This window comes from Ambystoma mexicanum, chromosome 3q, assembly GCF_040938575.1.
Source record: "Ambystoma mexicanum isolate Mex_15411 chromosome 3q, UKY_AmexF1_1, whole genome shotgun sequence".
NCBI classification, from domain to species: domain Eukaryota; kingdom Metazoa; phylum Chordata; class Amphibia; order Caudata; family Ambystomatidae; genus Ambystoma; species Ambystoma mexicanum.
Window position 1 is genome coordinate 1,155,332,850 of NC_090926.1, and position 22,833 is coordinate 1,155,355,682.

The 22,833-nt window shown below is 47.1% G+C and overlaps 1 long non-coding RNA gene across 1 annotated transcript in view; it reads left to right on the forward strand.

The window, feature by feature from the left end:
* Positions 1-22,833, forward strand: part of LOC138581970 (uncharacterized) — a 46,128-nt gene that overhangs the window by 382 nt on the left and 22,913 nt on the right. Inside the window, exon 2 of the long non-coding RNA XR_011304910.1 lies at positions 59-279. This is a non-coding gene — a long non-coding RNA (uncharacterized lncRNA). The remainder of the gene's footprint in view (positions 1-58; positions 280-22,833) is intronic.

Below are 22,833 nucleotides of genomic sequence, written 5' to 3' on the forward strand. Positions count from 1 at the left end.
ACAAGAGAACAAATACCATTATATTATTTTCTTTTTCTCTTTTTCTCCTATTTACTAGTATTGTGGAGAAAAGCGATGCTCCCATGATTTTCAGTGGGCCACGTCCGTCCCTGCAGCCGCACAGCTGACTAGAAGCGCCGGCTGCGCGACATACGGGATGACGCAGCTTGAGGGCCCAGCCTCCCGGAAGATATCTTCAGGATGGGACGGTAGCCGGAACATTTCCAAGCTTCATCGATCTTCGGGACCCGAAGGCGGAAAACCGAGGACAGATAGTAGGTAAATTGACCATAAAACGGGTGGGTAAATGAAAGTTTATATATAATACACGTTCCAGCGGAACTCAAAGGCTAGGCTGCCATCCCTCTCGGCGCCAAACGGCACACATTACATTTAACCTTAATCAGGACAGGAGTGATCTGCAATAGGATTTCATCCCTTCAGATGGTGAAAGTGGAGTGTGCTGAATGGTAGACCGGCTGCGACTATGGCCAATGTGCCAGCAACAGTGATTTCAATACAGAGATCAAAGCCAATGAAACACTCCGGGGATTATTAAATTAGAAGCCCGGACCTCCGGATTTAAGAGTCTATTTAGTATAAATAAGCCATTCAACTCTACAATAGTTGCAGAGAATTAAAGTATGGTTCTGCAAAAATGCCAAACGATTTGCATCTGTGCTCCACAATGAACGCCAAAGCAGAATCAGCCGCACGAGATATTCATGATGGCCTGAAACCAATGATTTCCAATGGAAATCATTGGAAATTGCTTGTTGCACCGGTAAAACTCTGACGGATTCCATAGGAGATCATAATAAATGCTGCTGGCCATGCGTGCAGCATGAGGTGTAAAGAGGCGGCTGCACTCAGTGGTGCAGATCATAACAAATGCCTGGCGGGGACCTGTTTGCATGTACATTGAATGGTGTGGGTCTACTTGACCTAAAACATTTGACCTAATCACATTTGATCTAATTTATTTGACCTTTTTATTAGTCTAAAATGCGGGGGGAGACCCCCCATAACCCTTCTCCCCACTTTCCCTCAACCTAATCTATACCCTTACCCACCACATATATATATTTAATTACAAATGTTTTTAGGTCAATTATGCTAATACCCATTTAATTGCACACAATATACACTGTTAAATAAAACGAGCTCCATTAAAATAACATCACCACTGTTTTAGTGGAGATTACCTGCATACCCCATTGACAACCCCCTCGGCACCCTCTCCCCCACCTTTACCCACCCCTATACCATTTACCCCTCAACACACACATAACCTTTATTACCAATCGGAATTTGGCAAAGTAAATGACCACTTGCACTTCTGTAACTGTATAAGTTTTGGCATGCAGAAATGGGGCTATCTGTGTACCATATATACTTTGGACCTTTGTTGTTTGACCTCATTATAACCTGTAGTGATATAATCCCTGGGCGCCAGACTGAATTAAATGTGTTGCCTAACTTCTAGGAACAGGAAAATATCCCCCCTCCCAGTTGTTTTTTTATTACCAAAGCAGCAGGTGTGCTCTACAAAGTTACTTCTACAAAAAGTGTGCTCTACAAAAACACTCTTTGTCTTTCTAACTCTGTGGGACACATGTCTGTTGTTGATAGCTACACATCTACAGTTACATATGGAGACTAAGTGAGTGGTCATTATTGCTTAGATCAGGGGCCTGCACTACTCGCATCTCCAGATGTTTTGAACTACGACTCTCATGATCCCTCAACATTGGTTATGGCCAGTGCTTTAAGTGGGATTGGAAATCGAGGGGGGCCCTCGTTATGGGGCGTGGCCTATGGACACGCCCCCTAACAAGAGCCCTCCCTCGATTAAGGCAGGTGGCGTGGGGGGTGGAGGGGGTGGTTGGTATAAGTTGGAGCTGGGGCACACTGGCATTAATACCTTTGATGCGCCCAGGACGCATCAAAAGGTGTGACACCAGAGTGCCCCAGCTCACACGCAGCAGGCAGCCCTTTCATTCAAGGAGCCCGCTTTAACCAAGGGCTCCTTGAATGAAAGGTCTGTACTTGAAACATGAGGAGGGCTGGACTGCCCAGGCTCTCCTTTTGTTTTCGAGTAACTAGTCATCAGCCAGCATCATGCTGGGTGATGACTGGTTAGTTACTCGAAACAAAAGGAGAGCTGGGCAGTCCAGCCCTCCTCCTGTTTCGAGTACATAGACATCAGGCAGCCCGCACTGCAAGGTTACGCCTGCTGCTTGCAGGTGTCAGCACTTCAGTTTAAAAAAAAAGAAAAAGTATTACCTTTTCTTTTTTCTAAACCGAAGTGCTGACACCTGCAGGCAGCTCGTATAACCGTGCAGCCTCTACACGGGCTGCCTGAGGTGCCATCTGTCTGGGGCTAGTCGGGAGTGGGCCCCGGCAGGACTGCTTGGGCCCAGCCCACTTAAAGCCCTGGCTATGGCTGTTGTGAGCTGCAGTCCAAAACATCATCTGCAGAGGCAAAGGTTGCTGACCCCTGGCTTAGCTAAATGCCCCCCGAACCCCTAAACTACGGACCTCAACATTTTATTGGACCACAAACTGGTGGCAGGTCATTATAAAGTGCCTAGAAGCAAATCATCTTTGGCGTGGGCAAAATAGGCCATGTTACTATTTACCTTTTTCATATTGCTTTTTGGCACAAGAGTTGAACTGCTTATATTATTTCGGCTATTTCTACAGTTTTCTGTTCCATCGCGTATGTTTCTGATCACGTGTGCCTTGCACTGGGGATGTTATTGTCCTGAGGCCTATAAAATGGCCGCCGCCAAATGCTGTCATTCGCGATAGGGAAAGTTGGTCCTACCATTGTTTTAAATGTGTCCCCTCGGTCCTCAAAGGGGTTATTATCAGTTTGCCCGTGTTTTTACTGAGGCTTGATTTCTATTACCTTCGCATGTTCTGCCATTTACTGCTTCAATCCCTCTGATTAATGTTAGATAAGTGTCTGTCTTTCAGTTGACTTTTCCCAGCACGCTGTACTTTGTATAGCTAAATCATAATTGTGCTTTGCATATTTACACGCCTTCACTTCTCCTGGAGCTGTATCTGCTCTGATAAGGTGATAGGGTTTGTGTTGTTGTCACCGGAGGCTTGATTTGTTGTATCTGGGTTCTGGCTGTAGGTTTTATGAAGCAGAGCGTGATTGGTGATTATTCATTTCCGTTTGCGTAAGGCAGAAATATTTCATGGATGAGTCATTCCCCTCAACAGAATCTTTTTATTTATTTTTAGCAATATTGTTATCGGTTTTCAGTGTGTTTAGCTTTGTATTTTTTTCCTCGTAAATTTACACAATTATAGAATTGACTGTAATGGCCAGACCTTTTAGCTTAACCTGGAGGCGCCCAGTTCTATGACAGCAAAGTCACATACATGGTTGCATACGATATATGTAATTTATAAGGCGCCTATACACAAGTGTTTCAAGGCGCGACTAGGCAAGGGAGGGGGTACAGAGGGAAGACAGACAACAATCTCACTAGGCCAGGTGTCAATCAGATCGCACAAGTGCAAGGGAAGGGGGGGCGAGTGAAAGGGAGAGGGGAAAGTGCAGTGCATAGGATAATAATAACAAGATAAATCAAAGAACGGCCAACTGGTGGCAAGCGCAGGGTGAGTGCAGGCATAAGTGCGGGTGCATGTTGTACTATTGATGGCCAATGCAGCTTCTATCTTGAGGGGAAGTACTTTGGTTGAGCTGCTCTTCTGAGAATATGTTTGTTTCTCTCTTCCAGAACGCAGTCTGGATTTGCCATCCGCACGCATATATTTTGCACAGAGGCTTTTTTCCCGGCTTTGAAAATTGCCAGCTTCAAGATGTATCTTTAGGCTGTAGCTCGGCTTAAAGTAAACAAAAGTTCACGGAGGACATGTATATCGAACAAAAGTCGTTTTCACGAAGACTTGTCGAATTAACACCCAGCTTTGCTTGTGGCTAGAACCGAATACGCTCCTCGGTGCTCGGTGTTCCTGCCGGACTCTGCAGCGGCCATGAATGGTCGCTGAACATGTCATGCATTTTGGGCTGCTCTGGGTTTTGTTCACAGCTCCAGTCAAAGTGCCCTATCTCCTGACGAGTGTCAGGGAGCTCTGGGAATGTTCGGGAGCTCCAGAAAAGGGATAATTCATTTTCACTTTCACTTTGAGGATTTTGGTAGGTCTATACGAGCAAGGGTCTACAAAAGGAGGCCGCGACTTGTTGGTTTAGAGGGGTCTGGTTGTTTCTGGAGGAGGTTTATCATCTTTCTGGCCATTGCATTAGAATTTAGTGTTCTTTCTTCTCTTTTTTCGTCCTTTTGTCTCTTTCTGTGTCTAAGTCCCCTTGTTGTCTTTACGTTTTACCCGTACCCTCCTTTCCCTTTCAGGCACCCCAAAACGTTCAAAAAGAAAAAATACCTTTCTCTTTTATTTTGTATATGCCCTACTATGGTCTGTGCAACTTTTCCCATCTGTTACCCTTAACTTTTTAACCCCAAAAAAGAAAAAAAAACACAAAACAATTCTTTTTTTGTATTTCCATTTGTTTTTGAAACCGAAGAACCTTCCAATTTACGTGTGAAGCAAAGAGTCCTTTCTGTTCCAGTCCCCTTATTTTGTGTGTCCAACTTTTTTTATTGGCATTTTGATAACAGCAAAACATCAAACAACATCCTCCACCTTGCCCCTCCCCGTGCGTAAGGAAAAGCACTTTGTGATGCATGACAAGGCGACAATTAACTTAACTTCAGGGATATAATGGTGAACACTGCAATGATCTTCCACATATGACGAACAACAGTTCAAAGGTCACGGATTGTGCCCGCCAGAGGTCCGAGTTGCAGCCAGGCATCCGCTTAACACCCAATGTCCCCAGCTTCTCAGCACCACCCCACCCACCAATCCCTTGACCAAATATAGTTCTAGCAACCTGTCACCTCCTGAGATGAAGAACTACTAGCAGTATCCTGCAGTGGAGGAGTCTCAGCATCCCCAGCCTTTCATTCTTTAAGTAGGTATAGCGTGTATGCGTCCCACATGTGTCTGTCTTCCCAACGATTCCCTTGCAGAGCCCCCCATCTAGATTCCATATTGTTACAGTAGAAAATATCCTCTGCCCACTGAGAGACCTTGGGCCCATATTTCTTACCCCACCCCAAAGGCATTTTCCGTTTTGCCAAGATCAGAAGGAGACCAATCAGCTTCCTGGTCTCTCTAGGTATCTGTTTGGTGTGCCCCTGTAAAGCCAACACAGGATCCGGGGCGATCCGGCCCCCCACTATCTCCCCAACCACCTCAAAGACATGCTCCCAATAATTTTGCAGTTCCACGCATTCCCATGCCACGTGGGGTAAGTCAGCTCCTGCGTGTCTGCATCTGATGCAGGCCCCAGTGCATTGAGGGAAATATACCTTTAGCTGGGCCGGAGAATAATAATACTGATGCAAAAACCTGAAATGAATCAATTTAAATCTAGTGCAGATCGTCCCCTTCCTGGTCATATAACAGCAGTATCCCAACGCAGCAGCCGATGTCTCCCAGCCCAATATCCGCTCCCACACCTCCCGTGGTGACGCAGCAGCCACTGATCTGTTTTTCAGGACCATTGCTTACAACACCAATGTTACTCGCCGCCCCCCAGACCCTGTATCATCTTATCAAGCATGTCTGCCATGCAGGGTTGCTCAGGAAAAGATGAGAAGAGCCGCTGCAGCGTCGCCCGCATCCTGTAATACAGGAATATATCCAATGCGAACAGGGCCCCTCTCTCCTTCAATTGATCAGAAGTTACAAACCTCCCATTCGGGAACAGGTCACTGAATTTGAACACTTCCAACCTTTTCATCATATCTACAAACCCTTTTCATTGGACAAGGGGACATCTGGGATATACGTAACTGGGAGTTCCGGTGAGTATAATACCTCCTCTCTAGCTTTCCGTTCCAGAAGGGTCCAGGCCCTACAAGTCTGGTCCACCATGTTCCGAGCCTTGCATGGTTGGTTCGGCGCAGTGAGAACCACTGCACGTAACAGCTTGGAGACACAATAGATCTCTCTATATCCACTTGCCAGCGTTCGGCCAACATTCCCTACTAGTAACATAGAAAACTAGCCTGAGCCACTTTATAATATAGTTCAAAGTCCGGCAGGGCCAGACCCCCTTCCCGCAGGGGTGCCAACAATGTGTCCCAAGAGATCCTTGCTCGCTTACCAGCCCAAATAAAGCTTGTCATCGCTGAGCGGAGATCCCGAAAAGATTTCCTAGGAACTGCAATGGGCGCATGCGCATTAAGGAACATGTAAAGAAACCGGGGTAGAATGGTCTTCATAACCACTGAGAGTATGTCCAAGTAATTCCTACGGTACACCACCCCTTTCTCCCTGGCTATCGTGATCCCCAAATATCGCGTACAATTTAGTTCCCACTGGAATCCACATTTGTCTTGGAATTGAGCAGTCACCTCCGTTAGCAGGAATATGACTGATTTACTAGCATTCACTGTGAGCCCCGACAATTCCCCGAACAGCTGGACATCAGCCATGATCGGATCTAGATTAACCTCGGGATGACGAATGAATAGGACCATGTCATCCGCGTATAGAGAGATGACCACTCGGTGAGTATGTAGCTAGACTCCCCCATGCAGATGCAGTTCCCTTACCCGTTCAGCCCACGGATCTATTGCTCGGACAAAAAACAGGGGGATAGCGGACCACCATGGCGTGTTCCACGTTCAAGCGGTGTCAACTCTGTTGTCTGTCCATTCACCCTCAACTTGGCCATCAAACCTTTGTTTAACAGAGATACCAGGGAGATAAACAGTGCACCCAACCCCATCCATCACAGCACCGTGAACATGAACGGCCACTCAATGGAATCAAATTCCTTGGTGGCATCCAGTAGGGCCGCAATCGTCGGTTCACTGTTTGGTAGTGCCACCATCAGGCCGAACATTCTGTGCAGCCCAAACAATATCGACCGCCCTGGAATAAACCCTGCTTGATCAGCCCTGACCAAGGTAGGCATCAACGGCACCAGTATATCAGCCAGCACTCTGTCCAATATTTTATTGTCAAGTTTGATAAGTGATATCGGCCGATACGAGGAGCAATCTCCGGGAGGTTTGCTAGATTTTAACAGCACCACCACCACAGTTTCCCTGTGGGATTCTGGGAGTCGTCCCTCATCCACCGCCTGTTGATAAACTTGCAATAGATATGGAGCCAGTTTGGCCACATAGATTTTGTAAAATTCGGCTGTGAAGCAGTCCGCGCCGGGGGACTTCCCGCCCCGTAGTGACTTAATAACATTTACCACCACTGCCAAGGTCAATGGCTTGTTCAGCCACTTCGGTTGCTCGTCAGAGCACCAGTATAGGCCCACCTCATCCAGATATGCCTCGATATCCGCCTTTGTGGCCTGTGACTGGGTGGAATACAGGTGACTGTAGAATTTATGGAATTTGAGGACTATTTTTACGTCCTCAAATGGATCCACCCCCTTTTCGCCCGTGATTACTGTTATTCTGCTTTCCTGCCTACTCATTCGAGAAGCCTTAGCAAGCGACCTACCTAGGGCCTGGCATTCCCCATATTAGGGAGGAGCTACCCTGTCCCACAGGTATTTCACCTCCCTCTGGGCGAGAGCACGAAACTCCTGAAGTCTCTGCATTATTTCCCCTTGCTGAAATTTATTGGGTGTGGGGCAGCTTCCTGCAAGTTACGAATCTCCTCCTCTTTTTCAGCTAGTTCTTTCCGAATCCATCTAATGATGCCCAGTTCCTTGGCTATACATTCCCCCCATATCACTCATTTAAATCCTTCCCACAGAGTGCACACTGATGATACTGACCCCTCATTAACCCCAAAATACGAGTCTATAGCAGCCGTCAGTTCCTCCCTAAAAACAGCATCTGTAAGGACCTCACCCTTAAACCTCCAGGGAGGTCTCTTCCCAGCTCTCCCCCTCAGCAAGATGGTCAGCACCACAGGGGCATGAACCGAGAGGGTACGAGCCAGTATCTCCACATCCCTTGTCAACCCCAGCAGCGCATGGGATACCAAGAAATAATCCATGCGCGTGGCCGAATTGTGTGGCGCAGAGTGGTGGGTAAACTGGTTCTCTTCCGGATTTCTCACTCTCCAAACATCCTCCATCCCCCACACCACTAACATTCCCCGGTTCCAATCAGAGCTTCTACTGCCTTGGCGTGGGGCATTACCCGTCCAATCCTGGGATAGGTCCAAGACCGTATTAAAGTCTCCCACCCGCATTATCTCTCCCTTCCGGGAGACCCCCCAGTTGCCTCTCGATCCACAGTAGAGAATCTGTTGTGTCCTTGTTAGGACCATTGTAACAAATTAATGTATATATCTTCCCTTGAAATACTCCTTGTACTATTAATGCCCTACCTTCCCGATCTTTCAAAACCTTGGTCAGTCTAAACCCTACAGAGCTATGTACCATGATGGCCACACCCCTAGAATAAGAGGAGAAGGACGAAAAATACCTACGGCACCCCCAACTCCTGCCAAATTTAGATTCATTATCCACCGTCAGGTGGGTCTCCTGAAGAAAGACCACCCCACCTGATGGCGTCTCAAGTATTGTAAAACTTTCCTACATTTAGGTGGACTGTTAAGACCTCTGACGTTCCACACCATAAGATTAAGTGTCACCATCGAGAATAAGTCTATCGGAAGTGTTTAGGTCGCCTCTCGCCTGTCTATGTTCCAGTGTTATCCATGTCACTGTATCCCCTCCAACCACCCCTACCAACAAACCCCCAACTTGTCGGTGTCTCATCCCCCTCATCAACACCCCTTACACCCAGTGCGAAGCCAACAAATCCCCCTCCCCTTCAGAATACCCCCACATTCCAATCCAATAACAACCCCAACCATAAAGGCTTAACAAGCTCTCGCTTTGGGGGCGGTTAGAAGCCGACCCTCCCAGCACACAGTAAACATAATGTAACCAGAACCATCCACTGCTGTGGACTACGGCACCTACAGGTGAATAAGACTATACCATGAGCCCAGAGATATATCACATATCTTCGTCTCGGGAACCTGGGGATAGTGGCAACATATCTAGAAAGGAGCCAGCCTCCTCCAGGGATTGGAAGAAGATTGACTTACCATTGTGTACCACTCTCAGTTTGGCCTGGAACAACATAGCATACTTCATGCCCTTCTCTCTCAATCTCTTCTTAACGGCAATAAATGTTCTTCTAGGCGCTTGCACTTTGTCAGAAAAGTCAGGGAAAAACCTTATCACGTCTTCTTTGTAGCTGATCGTGCCTTTCTCCCTTGCTTTGCAGAGGACCGTGTCCCTGTCCCGATAATTTAACAGGCGGGCTATTAATGGGTGGGGCAGAGCCCCCAGAAATGTCCTACTACCACTCGGAATTCTGTGCGCCCTTTCCACAACAAAAAATGATGAGAAGCCCTCGGGGCCCAGCTCCACCCGAAGAATCTCCTCCACCAGCTCCTCCATGTTTTTCCGGTCCCATGACTCTGACAATCCCACGATCCTGATGTTGTTCCGTCTGGAACGCAATTCCAAATCCTCCTGTTTCTCCATGAGTTCCCTCAAAGCCCTCTTGACAGCAGTCATGTCTCTAGACGTGGAAGCCGCCTCATCCTCCACTCTTGAGACCCTACCCTGAGCCTCATCCAGTCTCTCCCCCTGCTTATCTAGCCTCACTTGCATATGATCCACTTTGCAAGTCAACAAATCTAGTTTCCCATCCAGGGACTGTATACCCGATTGCAGTTGCGTAAACATTGCCTTGATATCCTGAAAGGCCGAGGCATGATCCACAGGGAATGCTGAGGTTTGTGTCTCCTGGGCCTCCTCATCAGACTTGTTACCCTTCCCCTGTGGTGCCATTTCGAAGTTCAGTTTGGCCTGCTGTTTACCACTCTTGGCAGTTTTGGACATATTGAGCTATGTCTGCCGGGGGGGCCCTCAGTGGTACCGGGAAGGGACCAGGCGCTGCCGCCAAGTCCCAAGCTCGGCCCCCTGATCTCCTCAATCTCAAGACACCGTCTGTCCGCCACCCCAACGTCCTTCATCCCCTAGACAACAGGGCGCACTGCAGTGTCCAAACTTGTGGATGATTAGAGCAGCCCGTCTCCACCCGGGTGCGAGTTAACACCTGAGAGGCATCCCCTCCCAGTGATCAGCGTGGTCGTCTGCTCCAGGACCAAGTTCTCAACAAGGCCGCTCTGCCGCCACCATCCGGTGCTCCTGGTCGCGCAATCCACCAAGATGCACCATTGACCAACTACGTGCCTCTGTGGTACCTGCGAAAGGTGAGCCTCGACAACCCCCAAGGCTGATGCGGCCCACAATCCCCTCTACTTTATGTCCGCAGGCAGCGGGCCCCCTCCACCCATGAGGTCAGTGTGCTCCTCGAACATCACCGGACGCCAGGCTCACCCAGGAGGTCCAAGTGTCACCAAATCCTTTCAGACTATGCAGGCAATCAGGGGAACACAAGGAAGGGGATCATATCCGGTGGGGGGTCCTCCCCTGACCCCCCTGTGGACCCCAGTGGATCCCACGCAGGTCCCAGCTCCCTCAGTGCTTACGGGGCAGCTGCCAGCAACAGGGTCCTGCATCCAAGTGACTTATTGCGGGCTGCACGTGTTCTCCATCCAGGCTGAAGAGGAGTGCTGCACAACACTGCTGAATGACTTGCTGATGATGGCACACTGCTGGGCGCCTCCATCTCCAGTGGATGTCTTCTCCTCACTGCTGGTCAAGCTGCACTTCGCCAGCGTTCCAGCAGGCTGCCGCCCGCACTGTTCTAGAGGTGTGTGAGGCCGAGCCTGCCTCCAGATCCGACCCTGCACCTTGATTCGGAATTAAGCCATCTGAAAAAGAGCGTCGGGGCCACAGAGATTCCTTCCCCGTGGACCTCCGAGCCCGCCGCCCGCTCGTGGTCCGGTTTGAAGCACAGGTCCTCTCACACACTGATCCACAGCCACACCAGTATTGGGCAAGTTCCACGGTCCGGGGGCAACCACTTGGGCACACAGTTGTCCAGAACCCGCACGGCAGCCCCGAATGGGCCGTATCGCCAGGAGCCGCTGTTAAGATGGATTTCTGAACTCTGACCTGGAGGGGCAGAGGTTCAGAAGGCCAGCCTAGTTTCTTGGAACAGGGTAACCTCTGGACAAGCCAGACCAATCTGGGTAGCAATGGCGGCGGTCAAGACTAAGGGCCTCATTACACAGTAGGCGGTAAACCATGGTGCTATGGTGCTATTAGCTATTTGCCGCCGGTACCACACCGGTTCCACCATAGAGGAAAGAGGAATTACCACCCCATTCCAAGGGTGGCAGGGTGGAAATTCCCCCTTCCTCCATGGCTCTTCCCCATTCCCATTTTTGCCCCATAGGGCATAATGGGAATGGGGAAGGAGCTAATTACGGTACTGCAAATTGCGGTACCGTAATTATCACCAAGGTCCCTTTGCGGGTCCCGACTTTAACGGCTGGTCTACACCAGCCATTAAGGTCGGGTCCCGCAAAGGGACCTCGTAGTAAGGTGGTAGGGGTTTACCGGTACCGGTGCCCTTACCGGTACCGGTAAACCCTTACCACCTACCGTGTAATGAGGCCCTAAGTCTCAAGAGGGGTGAGGGTGACGGAAAGACCTCAATGAGCACACAAAGCAAGGACACTTACAAATTACTCCAGACAGGTGTTATATTAAAAATGTAGACACATTTATTACAAGGCCTTTGTAACATCGACCATAGCAAAGAATCACAATAATATTAAAGTAAACCAACATATCACAATCAATACAATATACATACAAGACCGCTGGGTCTAAGGAGTTAGGAGCACGCAATAAGTAGACCACCTAGATGGGGGAGGAAAACAGGCAGTGCAAGTAATCATTAGACCCAGTTCGACATCCGAAATACACCTAACTAGGAGGAAGTCCGAGCACTACAAAGAGAGGAGCCTTATGCTCAAAAGTACCTGCACGCGCTGGTGCCAATGGACAAAGGAGGGCCTCTTCAAGGATATCAGGCAGTTCAGGAAGGTGAATGACGCGATGCAGAACAAGTCCCCACTACTCATGCAAGGCCTCCACTGGTGGGCAGAGGCAGGGTGAGAGTGCGGGATAGAGTTGCTGTATCGCAACAGCGGTAGTAGAGAAACTGGCTCCTGCGTGAGGGGCCACCGGTTGGGGTATGGACTACTCACCTGTCCCCGACGCAAGCAGGCCCAGACTTCTCCAGTTCAGTTCACGTTGCTGGCAGGTTCAGCTGTGATGATCAGGATGTCTCGACACCGTGTAGATTCTGCGTAGCAGGATGCAGGGTAGAGGGTGTCCCAAATGCAGCGGACGTGCACAGGTTGTTACCACAGCAGGGCAACACAGCAACCGCGTTTACTCTGATCCGAGCGCACTCGTCTCACTTCAGACCTGGCAATGCCAAGTGTATGCATTCGGTGTGAGGGTGCCGTGGACGCAGAGCAAGCAGTAGACCAAGTTTCGAGGGCTTCCCGAAATGGCAGCGGTGACAGAGTAAAGAGTCCTCCGTAAACTGGTCGCCCACTGGTTGGCCCAGGGACACTTCCGAAGAGGCTTACTTGCAGGGTTTGATGAAGGTGCCGGGAATAGTTGATCCCACTATTCCAATGGGTCGAAGCGCATTCGCAGACCTTCTAGGACGATCATATGCAGAGGGGTCTCGCAGGACGACAGCAGTTCAGGGTGCCAAACCTTCAGCGGGTCACCAGCGGTTCCTCGACTCAGCTTCTTGTTGCAGGATACTTGGCTTCTTATCCCTTGTTCGGTGTGAACTCAGGAGATCAATATGGTAGTGGTGTTTTCAGCCTCCTCTTATCCAAAGTTCCCTTCGCGCCAAAACGGAGAGGGCCCATTGGGAGATCTGCTCGCACTCACACCATATGTGGACCTATCACAGACCACGGTGGTCCCAGGCATTCAAGACAATCTAGACTCTCTGGCACCCAGGATGTCTATTGGGAACAGAGATCCCAGCCCACATTCTGGAGGCACACAGAAGGCATGCAGAAGCCCGCGAAAGCGTTGTGTTTTGCGGGAAAGTGCATGACCAAATAAGGACTGCCCGGGTCGGCTCAACCTGGGTAAAGGTGAAGGGGCAAGACGGTCAGCGGACAGGACAAAGAACCTCGTGGAATGGCCATTTTGGAGCCAGGCCACTCATTTGTGGCAAGCGCGGTAAGCGCGGATAACATGGCGAAAAAGGGTTCAAAACACAAGAGAAACGATAGCTGCCACCAGTCCCATCCGTGACACACTTGCACATTTCATAATAAGTCCAGTGAGAGTTTCTAGGGCCTTTGGAATGACTAGAGACCCAAGAGAGCGGTAATGTAAGTTACGGTGCACTCTTGTTTCATGTTGCTCAAAAGCTGCAACATGAGGAAAGTACTAAGGGAAACGAAGTCTCCCAGTACTGACTGTCTTAAGGGCATGTCAGTTTCCCCAGAAGAATTGAGCGAAAGCCCAGAGGAGTGCGGCGGAAGGCTGCGCTTCTCTGGCAAAGTCTAGATCAGGGTGCAAAACAACAGCAAAAAAGTTTGGGGGTTGCCACATGGAGGGAAAATTACATACAATTATGAAATTTTTCCTAACAGCCACTGCAGCCCTTCCCCCACCCGGCAGCAGCCCACAGTCCCTTCCAGCTTCCCGCTGCACACAGAGATTTGGGCTTCCCAAGCTCCGATTTTTAGAAAGAAACCACCCACCGCGTCCAGGCACCTTCCGCACTCCGGTACCAACGTCTCTTCGCCAATGGAGGTCTGGACAACGTCCGATTTGTGACCGGATTTCTGTGTCCTCTGGAGCTCTACGGGCTCGTGGCCATTTTGGTCGGGCTCGCTAGCGCCCCCGTGTCCAAGAACTCTTTGTGAAATAATTTGTTCTCCATACCAAGGTTCTGAAACCTGTGGCCCGCCAGGTGCTTTGGACTACGACTCCCATGATCACTCACTATTGACTATGCTGGCTATGTCTATGGCTAATGGCAGTTGTAGTCCAAAACATCTGGAGTGCCAAAGTTGGCAGACCCCTATCTTTACCAGGCAAAGTGAAATCATGAAGCGGTGGAGGGGTTTCGAGGATGTTGACATGTCAAGGGATGAGAATGCTGATTTCCAGGTCTTTGAGGAAATCGATATACCAGCCAGAGTAGACATTTTCTACAGTGGTAGAGTCATCGGGGGCACCTCCGAAGAGAAGAGCATGTGGGGCTGATCATGGGTTTGCCACGGTCACTAAGGAATGTTATGTGGGAGGATGCAGGACTAGCAAAGACAGGGGGTTTGTCACTGTCCAAGGAGACAGTGAAGGGGGAGTTGTGGAGGCAGGTCCCCCTCATGCCAGAGGTGCTGGGTATGACTGAGTACTGCTGGCAGGCAATATTTCACTTAACGCAGGAGAGCAGAATTGTTGTTATGAATCTACGAGTACTTGGACAATGCCTTAACCATTTTTGAAGATGGAGAGATGGTGGAGGTGGTGCAGCAGAGGTGTTTGGTCGCCCAAGACAAGAGAATGCCGAAGTGCAGGTGGTAGTGCAGGGGAAGATGGGATAGCAAGGCATGGAGGAGACGTTGGTTGCCTACCATATGTCTCGAGGAAGAGGAAGACACGGAGGTTTCTGCATCTGTACCTGTTCTTTCAGAAGGGACAAGGGTGGCACAGGCATCCCTTGTCAAATTTCAGGTGGTACAGGGGTCATTCCAACCCTGGACTGGATTGTGCCTAACTTGTCATGGGCCTGGGAGCAGCTTAAAGTGCCAAAGTGGAAGACAGTGAAGGGAAAAGAAGGCATAGTGAGATGCAACCTATTCAAGACACTTGTGAATTAGGATACACTAAGGAAGTGTTTCTTCGTTGTGATTGTGGCAAAGCACACGCTCATGGAAATGAAACATGGTCTGAAACAGAGGCGTTGCTGGGGGGGCTTAGGGAACTATAGCCCCAGGTCTTTTGGTTGTAGCCCTGGGTAGAATCTCATGGTCTACAACCAAATGCTAGCTATCCCTGAGCCCTGACAATCCTGACATTAGCGTAGCCCCAGAACCTTTCCAGACATAGCAACACCTCTGGTCTGAAATTACCTAATGTTGGAAAGTCAACTTCCATTGAACTCTCTTCCATAGTATGCTCTAAGGGTAGAGAGAGCAAAGAGGGAGTGTCCCCAGGCATACCGATCGCTTGTCCCAAAACACTGGTACAGGGTCCTCCCAGTCCTCCAGTATTCCCGGCCTGCCCAAACATCTCTACCTTCCCTGAAAACTATGCCAGTGGCATCATCAACCAGCAGGGCCTTGTTCCCAACAGCAGCCGCACTACCACTGCAGCTTGTTGTTCTTGGTAAACCTGTGGGTGTGCTGCTATCAGACAAGAACGGAGGAATGAAAGATGTATCATGCTGCCATGCACATCCTGTATTGCCTACATGGCCATTAGGCGGGGGAGCTGAAACACCCAGGCATGGCCGATGCCATTGAGGGGCTCGTACTCTAGCACCACCCTACTCTCTTGTTGCTGACTGATTGGGCATTGGGCGGGAGAGAAGAAATGAGCAAGTGAAGTGACTGCCCTCTTTGCTGGAATAATATTCCCATAAATGTTGGGGAAGTGGCTCTTTAGGTGAGCACAAGAGTCACCATAAGTTGCAGAATCTGCTTGGATACACCATGTCTCTAGTAATGAAAATGGACATAAATCACAGATAAAGCAGTTAATTGGATTGTAATCAGCTAATTCAGATCAAAATGAAATTAATGGATGAAATGTTGGCCTACCTCATTTTGATTTTTGAACTTAAATTGCTGGGGCTCTCCCAACACACGCAGATGGCTGTAATTCAATGAATTGTGTCCTATCTGCTCTTACTGTGCATGTTTACATTCGTCATCTGCATCCTGCACAGCTCAGCTAGACAGGAAAGAGTCCCTGGCTTTGTTCAATCATATGTCATGGATGGGAGAAAGGACAATGCGTATCTGACATCATATGGAAATCAAGGTGAACATTACAAGGGATACACGAATCAGAATTCAAACAGACTTGTTAACTATGCTATTAATACTACTTCAACATCGTTTTCAGCTATTTCAGCAAATATGACATTTTGTTGTCATTGATGGACAAGTGGCGATGGTGTGGCTAATTCGAAATAGAGCAACTGTTTAGATCGTTGCAATTATGGAAAGCACAAATAAGCATGTAGTGCTATTTGTAGAACACGAAAATGTGCCACAGCAAATTAGTGAATTTCAATGAGACATGACACGTGTTTTTGATTGTTGTGCTAGCAGGGACTGTAGTAGACACACAATGTCAATTCTGTTGCTCCTGCAACACAGGAAGAACTTTAAAAAGGGCCAGTGGCACTACTGTGTGGACAGCTGAAAGGTGGCTCTATGTTCATTAATGTGGTTGTAAAATAGCAGAAGCTGGACCCAAAAACATTACAATAGTAGCACAGATGGTAATGCTATCTAAAAGTAGCCAATCACGGCCACTTCAGTCAGCCACTAGAGCTCTGGGACAACACAAGAATCATTTGAGTTCTGGGACAACACAATCATTTTCATGGGTGTGGTGTGAATTCTCACCTCCTCCACCTACTTGCGCGAAGATAGTAGGCTACCAGCGATTGGGGTGGATGGGCTGCTACCAGAAGTTCCTGCGGTGATAGATTCATGGTGATGGAGGCCCCCTACTTGCCAAAAAGTGTGGCATTTCCTGAGCTCATCAAGGAAAGGCCAACTCCGGAAGAATGGACTAAAACATCCACGATGCACCATACCCTGATGAGCGAGTCTGCAATTTCCCCTCTTGGTCCAGGTATGGGACTGAAAAAGGATCCACATTCTAAGTGCATGCCCAGAATCTCAGCTAGATGAGAGCCCCTAAGATAGACTCAACAAGTATGCAGTATCTACCCAATAGGAGAGGGAGACAGAGAGGCTATCAGTCCAAGACTGCGAGACAGCTGTCTCTGTGAAACACTCGCCTGTCAAACCAAACGATCCACCGAGCGAAGGTGAGAGTAGAGGACACGCTTTCACAGGAACACTCAACAAAAACGCAGAATCGCAGGGGCCCGCTATTTGTCTCGGGAGGATAGCTCAGGGGCAACAAGCTCACCTTGGAAGCAAGACAACACGGAGCACCACAGGTTCGATCCCCGGGTGCACGTTTAGAAACCTCTGGGTATTAAGCACGTTATAAATAACCTATATTATCATATCAGTCACAATACCCTGTAACGGCAACCCAAGGATGACTCTGGCCTGGATAAAGAATATCTGGCTCACAAGTACCCTGTGCTGAGCACCTGCGGGTGGCAGGGTAAGCCCAGATGGGATTGTACACAAAATCTGAGGACATTTTTTATAAGCCAAGGCCTATGTTGAAATAGCCATGACAACCCCTGATCACAGACTACCAGATCCTGATTCCTTCTTACAGGAGGAAGCTGCATGACTGGGCTAAGTTGGAAGAGTCAAAGAAGGTCTCATTGCAAACTGCACTCATACAAGGGAGGATGTTCCTCCAAGGTCTTGACAGGGATCTAATGTGAGGGCCTTTTGTTGGTCGTCTCTTTGATCCACTGAGAGGTCAGAGGGAGGAGATAGTACATTTTAGTGCAAGGGGTGCATCTCAGTCGTCAGATACCAGGAATAGCATCCCGAGCTGGGAAGAGTCCACACAGCCAAGTCATAACGAGGACCGTGAGAAAGGACTGAAGAGGCTGCCGAGACAGCCTGAGAACAGCCAGACTGAGTACCACTCTGAGAGTCTTTCTATGGAGAGTATGATATGATGTGATATGATAGGTTATTTATAACGCGCTTAATACCCAGAGTTTTCTAAGCACGGACCCGGGGATCGAACCAGTGTTGCTCTGTGTCGTCTTGCTTCTAAGGCTTGCACGTTGCCGCTGAACTATCCTCTCCAAGGTACTCCCTCTAGTACAGCATGGAGGGGCCAATCTGATCTGCATCAGTAACTTGTTCCAGGGATAGCAGCAGAAAAAAGGGAAGTGTTTCTGCCCATCCTGTACCCCTAACAGCCTACCCCCACATATTCTGGGACAGGTACAATGTACTATTCTATACTCCAGTCATAGAATATTTGTGGAAAGGGTTTGATTTTCTTTGGAGTGCACATTTCCCACGTGACTATTACAGGATACCCTAGAAATTACAGGAGGTTCTTTTAAATGGAGTAATACCATAGACAATCCCATGAGCACAGGGCTTGTAGCTGGCGTTCTGAATGTCATAGGTGTGAGGAACCATGAATTAGACGCAGACAGAGAGGACTCATGGTGATTATTATACACTTTAATTTTAAAAAATAAATATGGTTTGGGAAATGCTTCTCTGTGCCTAATCTAGGAGCTATTTGCCTACCTCAACAAAAAACTCGCCTGTGTCAAGATGTCCAAAGCATAAAATCCTACCCTATCCCTCTCATTCTAAACACACGTTTTAAGGGTATTGTCTTTGTCGTGAAAAGTGCACAAATGTTCAAGTTCAATAAAAAGGTTTGAATCCACCCAAAGCCCAAATGGATAATGCACCACCATAACAAAATGTCAAAAGAATAACCAAGTTCTTGGTAGCCCAAGAGGATAACCCACTCCTCTTGCAATCCACTTCAGGGTAAACGACTCCATTATCCAGGTCCTTTCCACATTCAATGCAATGCAAAATCCCAACAGCATGAATCTTCCTTGGGATTCTCGGTCCCAGACCTACAAAACACCTGGCATACTCTCCTGCCAGGTACTCTCATATAGTTCCTTTACTTTCGAGATCTGCGGACATATACTTTCTCCCCAAGTTCCTCTTATCACTGGTATATTTGTATCTCTCCAAATATTGGCATTATGAAAATCAGTTTGTGAAGTAAGCTGTAGGAAATGTGCCTCCCGTTCCAATTAGGGAAGCTCTCTCCAGCTTCCTCCCGGTTACTGACCTTCCACTGTGGGCTCACCGGCTTTATGATGGCTTTCATGTCTTCTCTGACCCCACTAGAGTCCACCTCTGCTTCTGCTCTTTCTCTCCACTTTGGGCAGCACGTCTCTGCAGCAGATGGTGGTCTGCGCGTCGCTCCGGCTTCCCCTGCCAATGCAAATCTCCTCCTTTGCCTCGCGTCCCGCTTCAGCATCCCTCCTGCCTGTGAGAAAGCATCTCCAGTCCAGATGCTGCCTTCCCCTTTCTTCATACAACTTCTCTGCCTCGCTCATCTCCTCCTGGATTTGGAGCCTGAGCTGGGAAGTCTTCTCCATGATTCTCCAGTATCTCTTTGCTCGCCTGTCCACCTGCTTCCACGGCTGTGACTAGCCGGTTGGATCTCTCTGTTGCTCTCAGCTGTTCCATCTTTGAACTCCCAGTCCAAGGAAGGGAGTTGCCCAGAGCCAATCAGCTTCTTCCAAACACTAGACTGCTCCTTCTGTTCCAGCCTACTAATCTTCATTTGGGTAGTCCTCTTTCTCGTCTCAGTCTTTGTCATCCTGTTTGCTATAGAATATTGAAAGATACTGTCACCAGGCTATGCGGGTTGTTGAAGGGAATTATCACAGTATGTCATCAAGGCATGAGAAATGGAGGATATATCCCTGAAAGGGGAATGTGGATACCATGTCTCAACTGATGCTGCTTGTCCCTTCCCCTGAGCATTGCCTCACCCCATGTGATCCTCACTTGCATAGCCACCACCAGGGTCAGGATGAGATAGCTGCTGCCATCCTCTTGCCACATGAGGAGAAGCTATCTCTGGGAAAGTGGTGATGAAATAATCAGATTCATCACATATGGTTAACCTCATCCCATCGCAGATTTCTTGCTTTTCTGGCAAACATGGTATCCACTCCCTGCTCTTTATGGCTGGATACATGGAGTGCCGCACACTTTGGAATCACTGGATCACCTTTACGCCTGCATATTTCTAAGCATTGAACGTCATGTTGCACATACAACTGATCCTGAGGCTTGAGTCCTCTTATTGATGGAGACTTTGAGGTGTCACAGTAAAGTTGGCTATGAATTGGCAGAACCTGAAGTGACTTGAGCCAGTAACGTTTATTATAATGAATGATTATTTCACAATGTATTCGTTTGAGAGAATTGTAAGCTGCTCTTTGTTCCTGAATACCCAGCCATATGTCAAAGAAATACGTTATATATGAAATAAGGAATGTGGACGCTGAGTCTCTCAGAATATTGTTAAACTGATGATATTGATAGAAATCAAGAAACACACCTAAGTACTGTGCAGTTTTTAGTTTTATCTCATTGTTGCTTCATTTCCATAGAGTTGCATAAACATGAATACAAAGAATAAAAAGTATCAAGTGAAATAAAACATCAGATTGTTATGATGGATCAAATGTTAATGAATCGTGTTGATTATATGACAGCATTTTGAAAGGGCCTGTGAGCCACCTTCATCTGGATAGATTTGCATAGCCTTAAAGAGGGTGAAGAGAGAAATGTCTCTGATCCCATCGATATTGTGCCAACACATGTTTCGATTGGGGTCTTTATCAAGGCCAACAATTTATACTTGTATTGATTGTTATATTGTGGCTTCAAATAGTGATGGATATCCTATTTCAATTGTACATCCATGATTCATTTTTTTTTCTCTTTAGTTACTATAATGGGAACGAAAGAAAGAACGAGAACCCTAATAAAAACGATCATAAATTAAATTCTGAAGTATAATATTCTGCCAAATAATACGCTCCACCTATAATTAGCGCAATCTTACTGTACTAATCTGTAAATTACATATGTTGCCGGTGTTGGTACCTCAAATTCCTCTAAAGATTTCCCAAATTTCAAGATCCATAAGAACTTAATATTTTACTCTGAGTTGCTCGCATTACGGAAATTAGAGATTTCCCTTGTCAGAAAAGATTATGAAATCTCATAAATAATGATCTTAACCTTGCATCTGGAAATTTTTCTAAGTATCTCGGCAATTGGCCACATCTTTTTTTTTCCCTTGCAACATCGCAATATATTTTAGAATTCCCCAGGTTTGAGCACAAAGTAATCCAATCCCTTTCCCACAGTAGTTTCATAACTACTGAGGGGTTTCTACAAGTTGTTGGTAAGTACAGCATACCTCTTCTAATATAGATTTACCCTTATTAGCCCAGTAAAACACAATCCCTCAGGTTTTACTTACCAGCAGATCATTTAAAGTGCACAATAGGGATTCGGGAGGGGGATTAATCACTTTCTTACAAAGAAGTATCATTGTGCATACCATACAAATTTCCAGAGATAGCAGGCCAAGCTCATACCGAATGGCCACAAGTGACACACAGTTTGGTATACAGTTTCTTCTATCCCATCCATGTAATAACATTGTCTTAAGCTGTATGTCAATTTTGGGACCACTTTCATTGTATAGCATTTAATTATGCATTTAATTATGCAAAAAAGACCCTCCCGTACTTTCTGTTGATCTTCTTAATTTTTGGGATAAAACAATCTATTTTTAGTTGTAATCATTTTTGTATGTCACAGTTTTTCTGTTTACTATCAATGTTCCCAGGTACTTGACATTCTCAACTATTTCGATAGATGTATTCTTTAGTGTCCATGTAAATCTCATCTTCTTCCTAATACGTGAGAACCTCATGTTTTAGAATTATTAATTCTAAGCTTGTTGGCTATTGCATAATATTGTAGAGCTGCTTACATCTCCTGCAAACCCCTTTGGGTATAATCTAGCAATAGGATATTGTCCACGTAGGCTAGCCATTTAATTCTTCTTTCCCCCAGTAGTGGTGGGACAAGTGCGTGATTCTCTATGGCTTCACCTAAATCCGATATGTAGATGTTAAAAACACAGGGGGCCAGTACGCACCCCTGTCTCAACCCATTGTCTATGGGAATCATTTCTGATAAGTCCCCTGCCAAATCCAAACTCACTTGCATAAATTGGTTCCAATGTAGATGGACTAGAATGTTTAACAAACCTGAAGAAAACCCCCCATTATCCCATTTAGCTCTCAGCCTCTGCCGATTAACAAGGTCAAAGGCATTAGTAAAATCAGTAATACCTGCATAGAGATCTGAGGTATCCGGTCTAGTATATACATTTTGGAATTTGCTGGGAATCAATGAGTTAAGAGATGTACAAACCATTTTCCTGAAACCAGTTTGGTTTATACGAAGACGCCCAGACTTCACTGCTCAGTTTTCTACTCCTTTTTCAAATTAGGGAGTAGAAGATTTTACTCTCGACATCTAACAATGCGACTGGGCGCTAATTAGTTGGATCCAAACGGTTTCCTTTTCTTTTGTAAAGTAACAGTTAAATGCTGAATTAAATAAATAAACAGGGGCTGTACCCAGCATATAGTCCATGGGTTTAGTGTAGTCTTTTCCTCTCTCCCTTTCTCCCACAAGGGGAAATGGTGTGCCTTCTCAGAAAAAGAAGCAATTTTAAGAAGACATTATTATATAAATTGTATTCACATTGTAAACCTACATTTCTAATGTTAATTTCTAATGATTACTTCCAGTATATAATGACATCATAAAGGTACACTAGTCATACTGAGCAAAGTACATGATCAAAACCTAGAATCTCCATATTATCATTTTCTGCTACAAATCTATGTTTCACCAATATATCTGTGATACAGCTGCTGTATGCTTGTTTCACTAGCTTCTTAATTTACACAGGGATTGGAGCAATTATATTCGAACTGTATGCGTGTACCACAAAAAAAGTTAAAGGGCACATTTGAACAAAAAGAA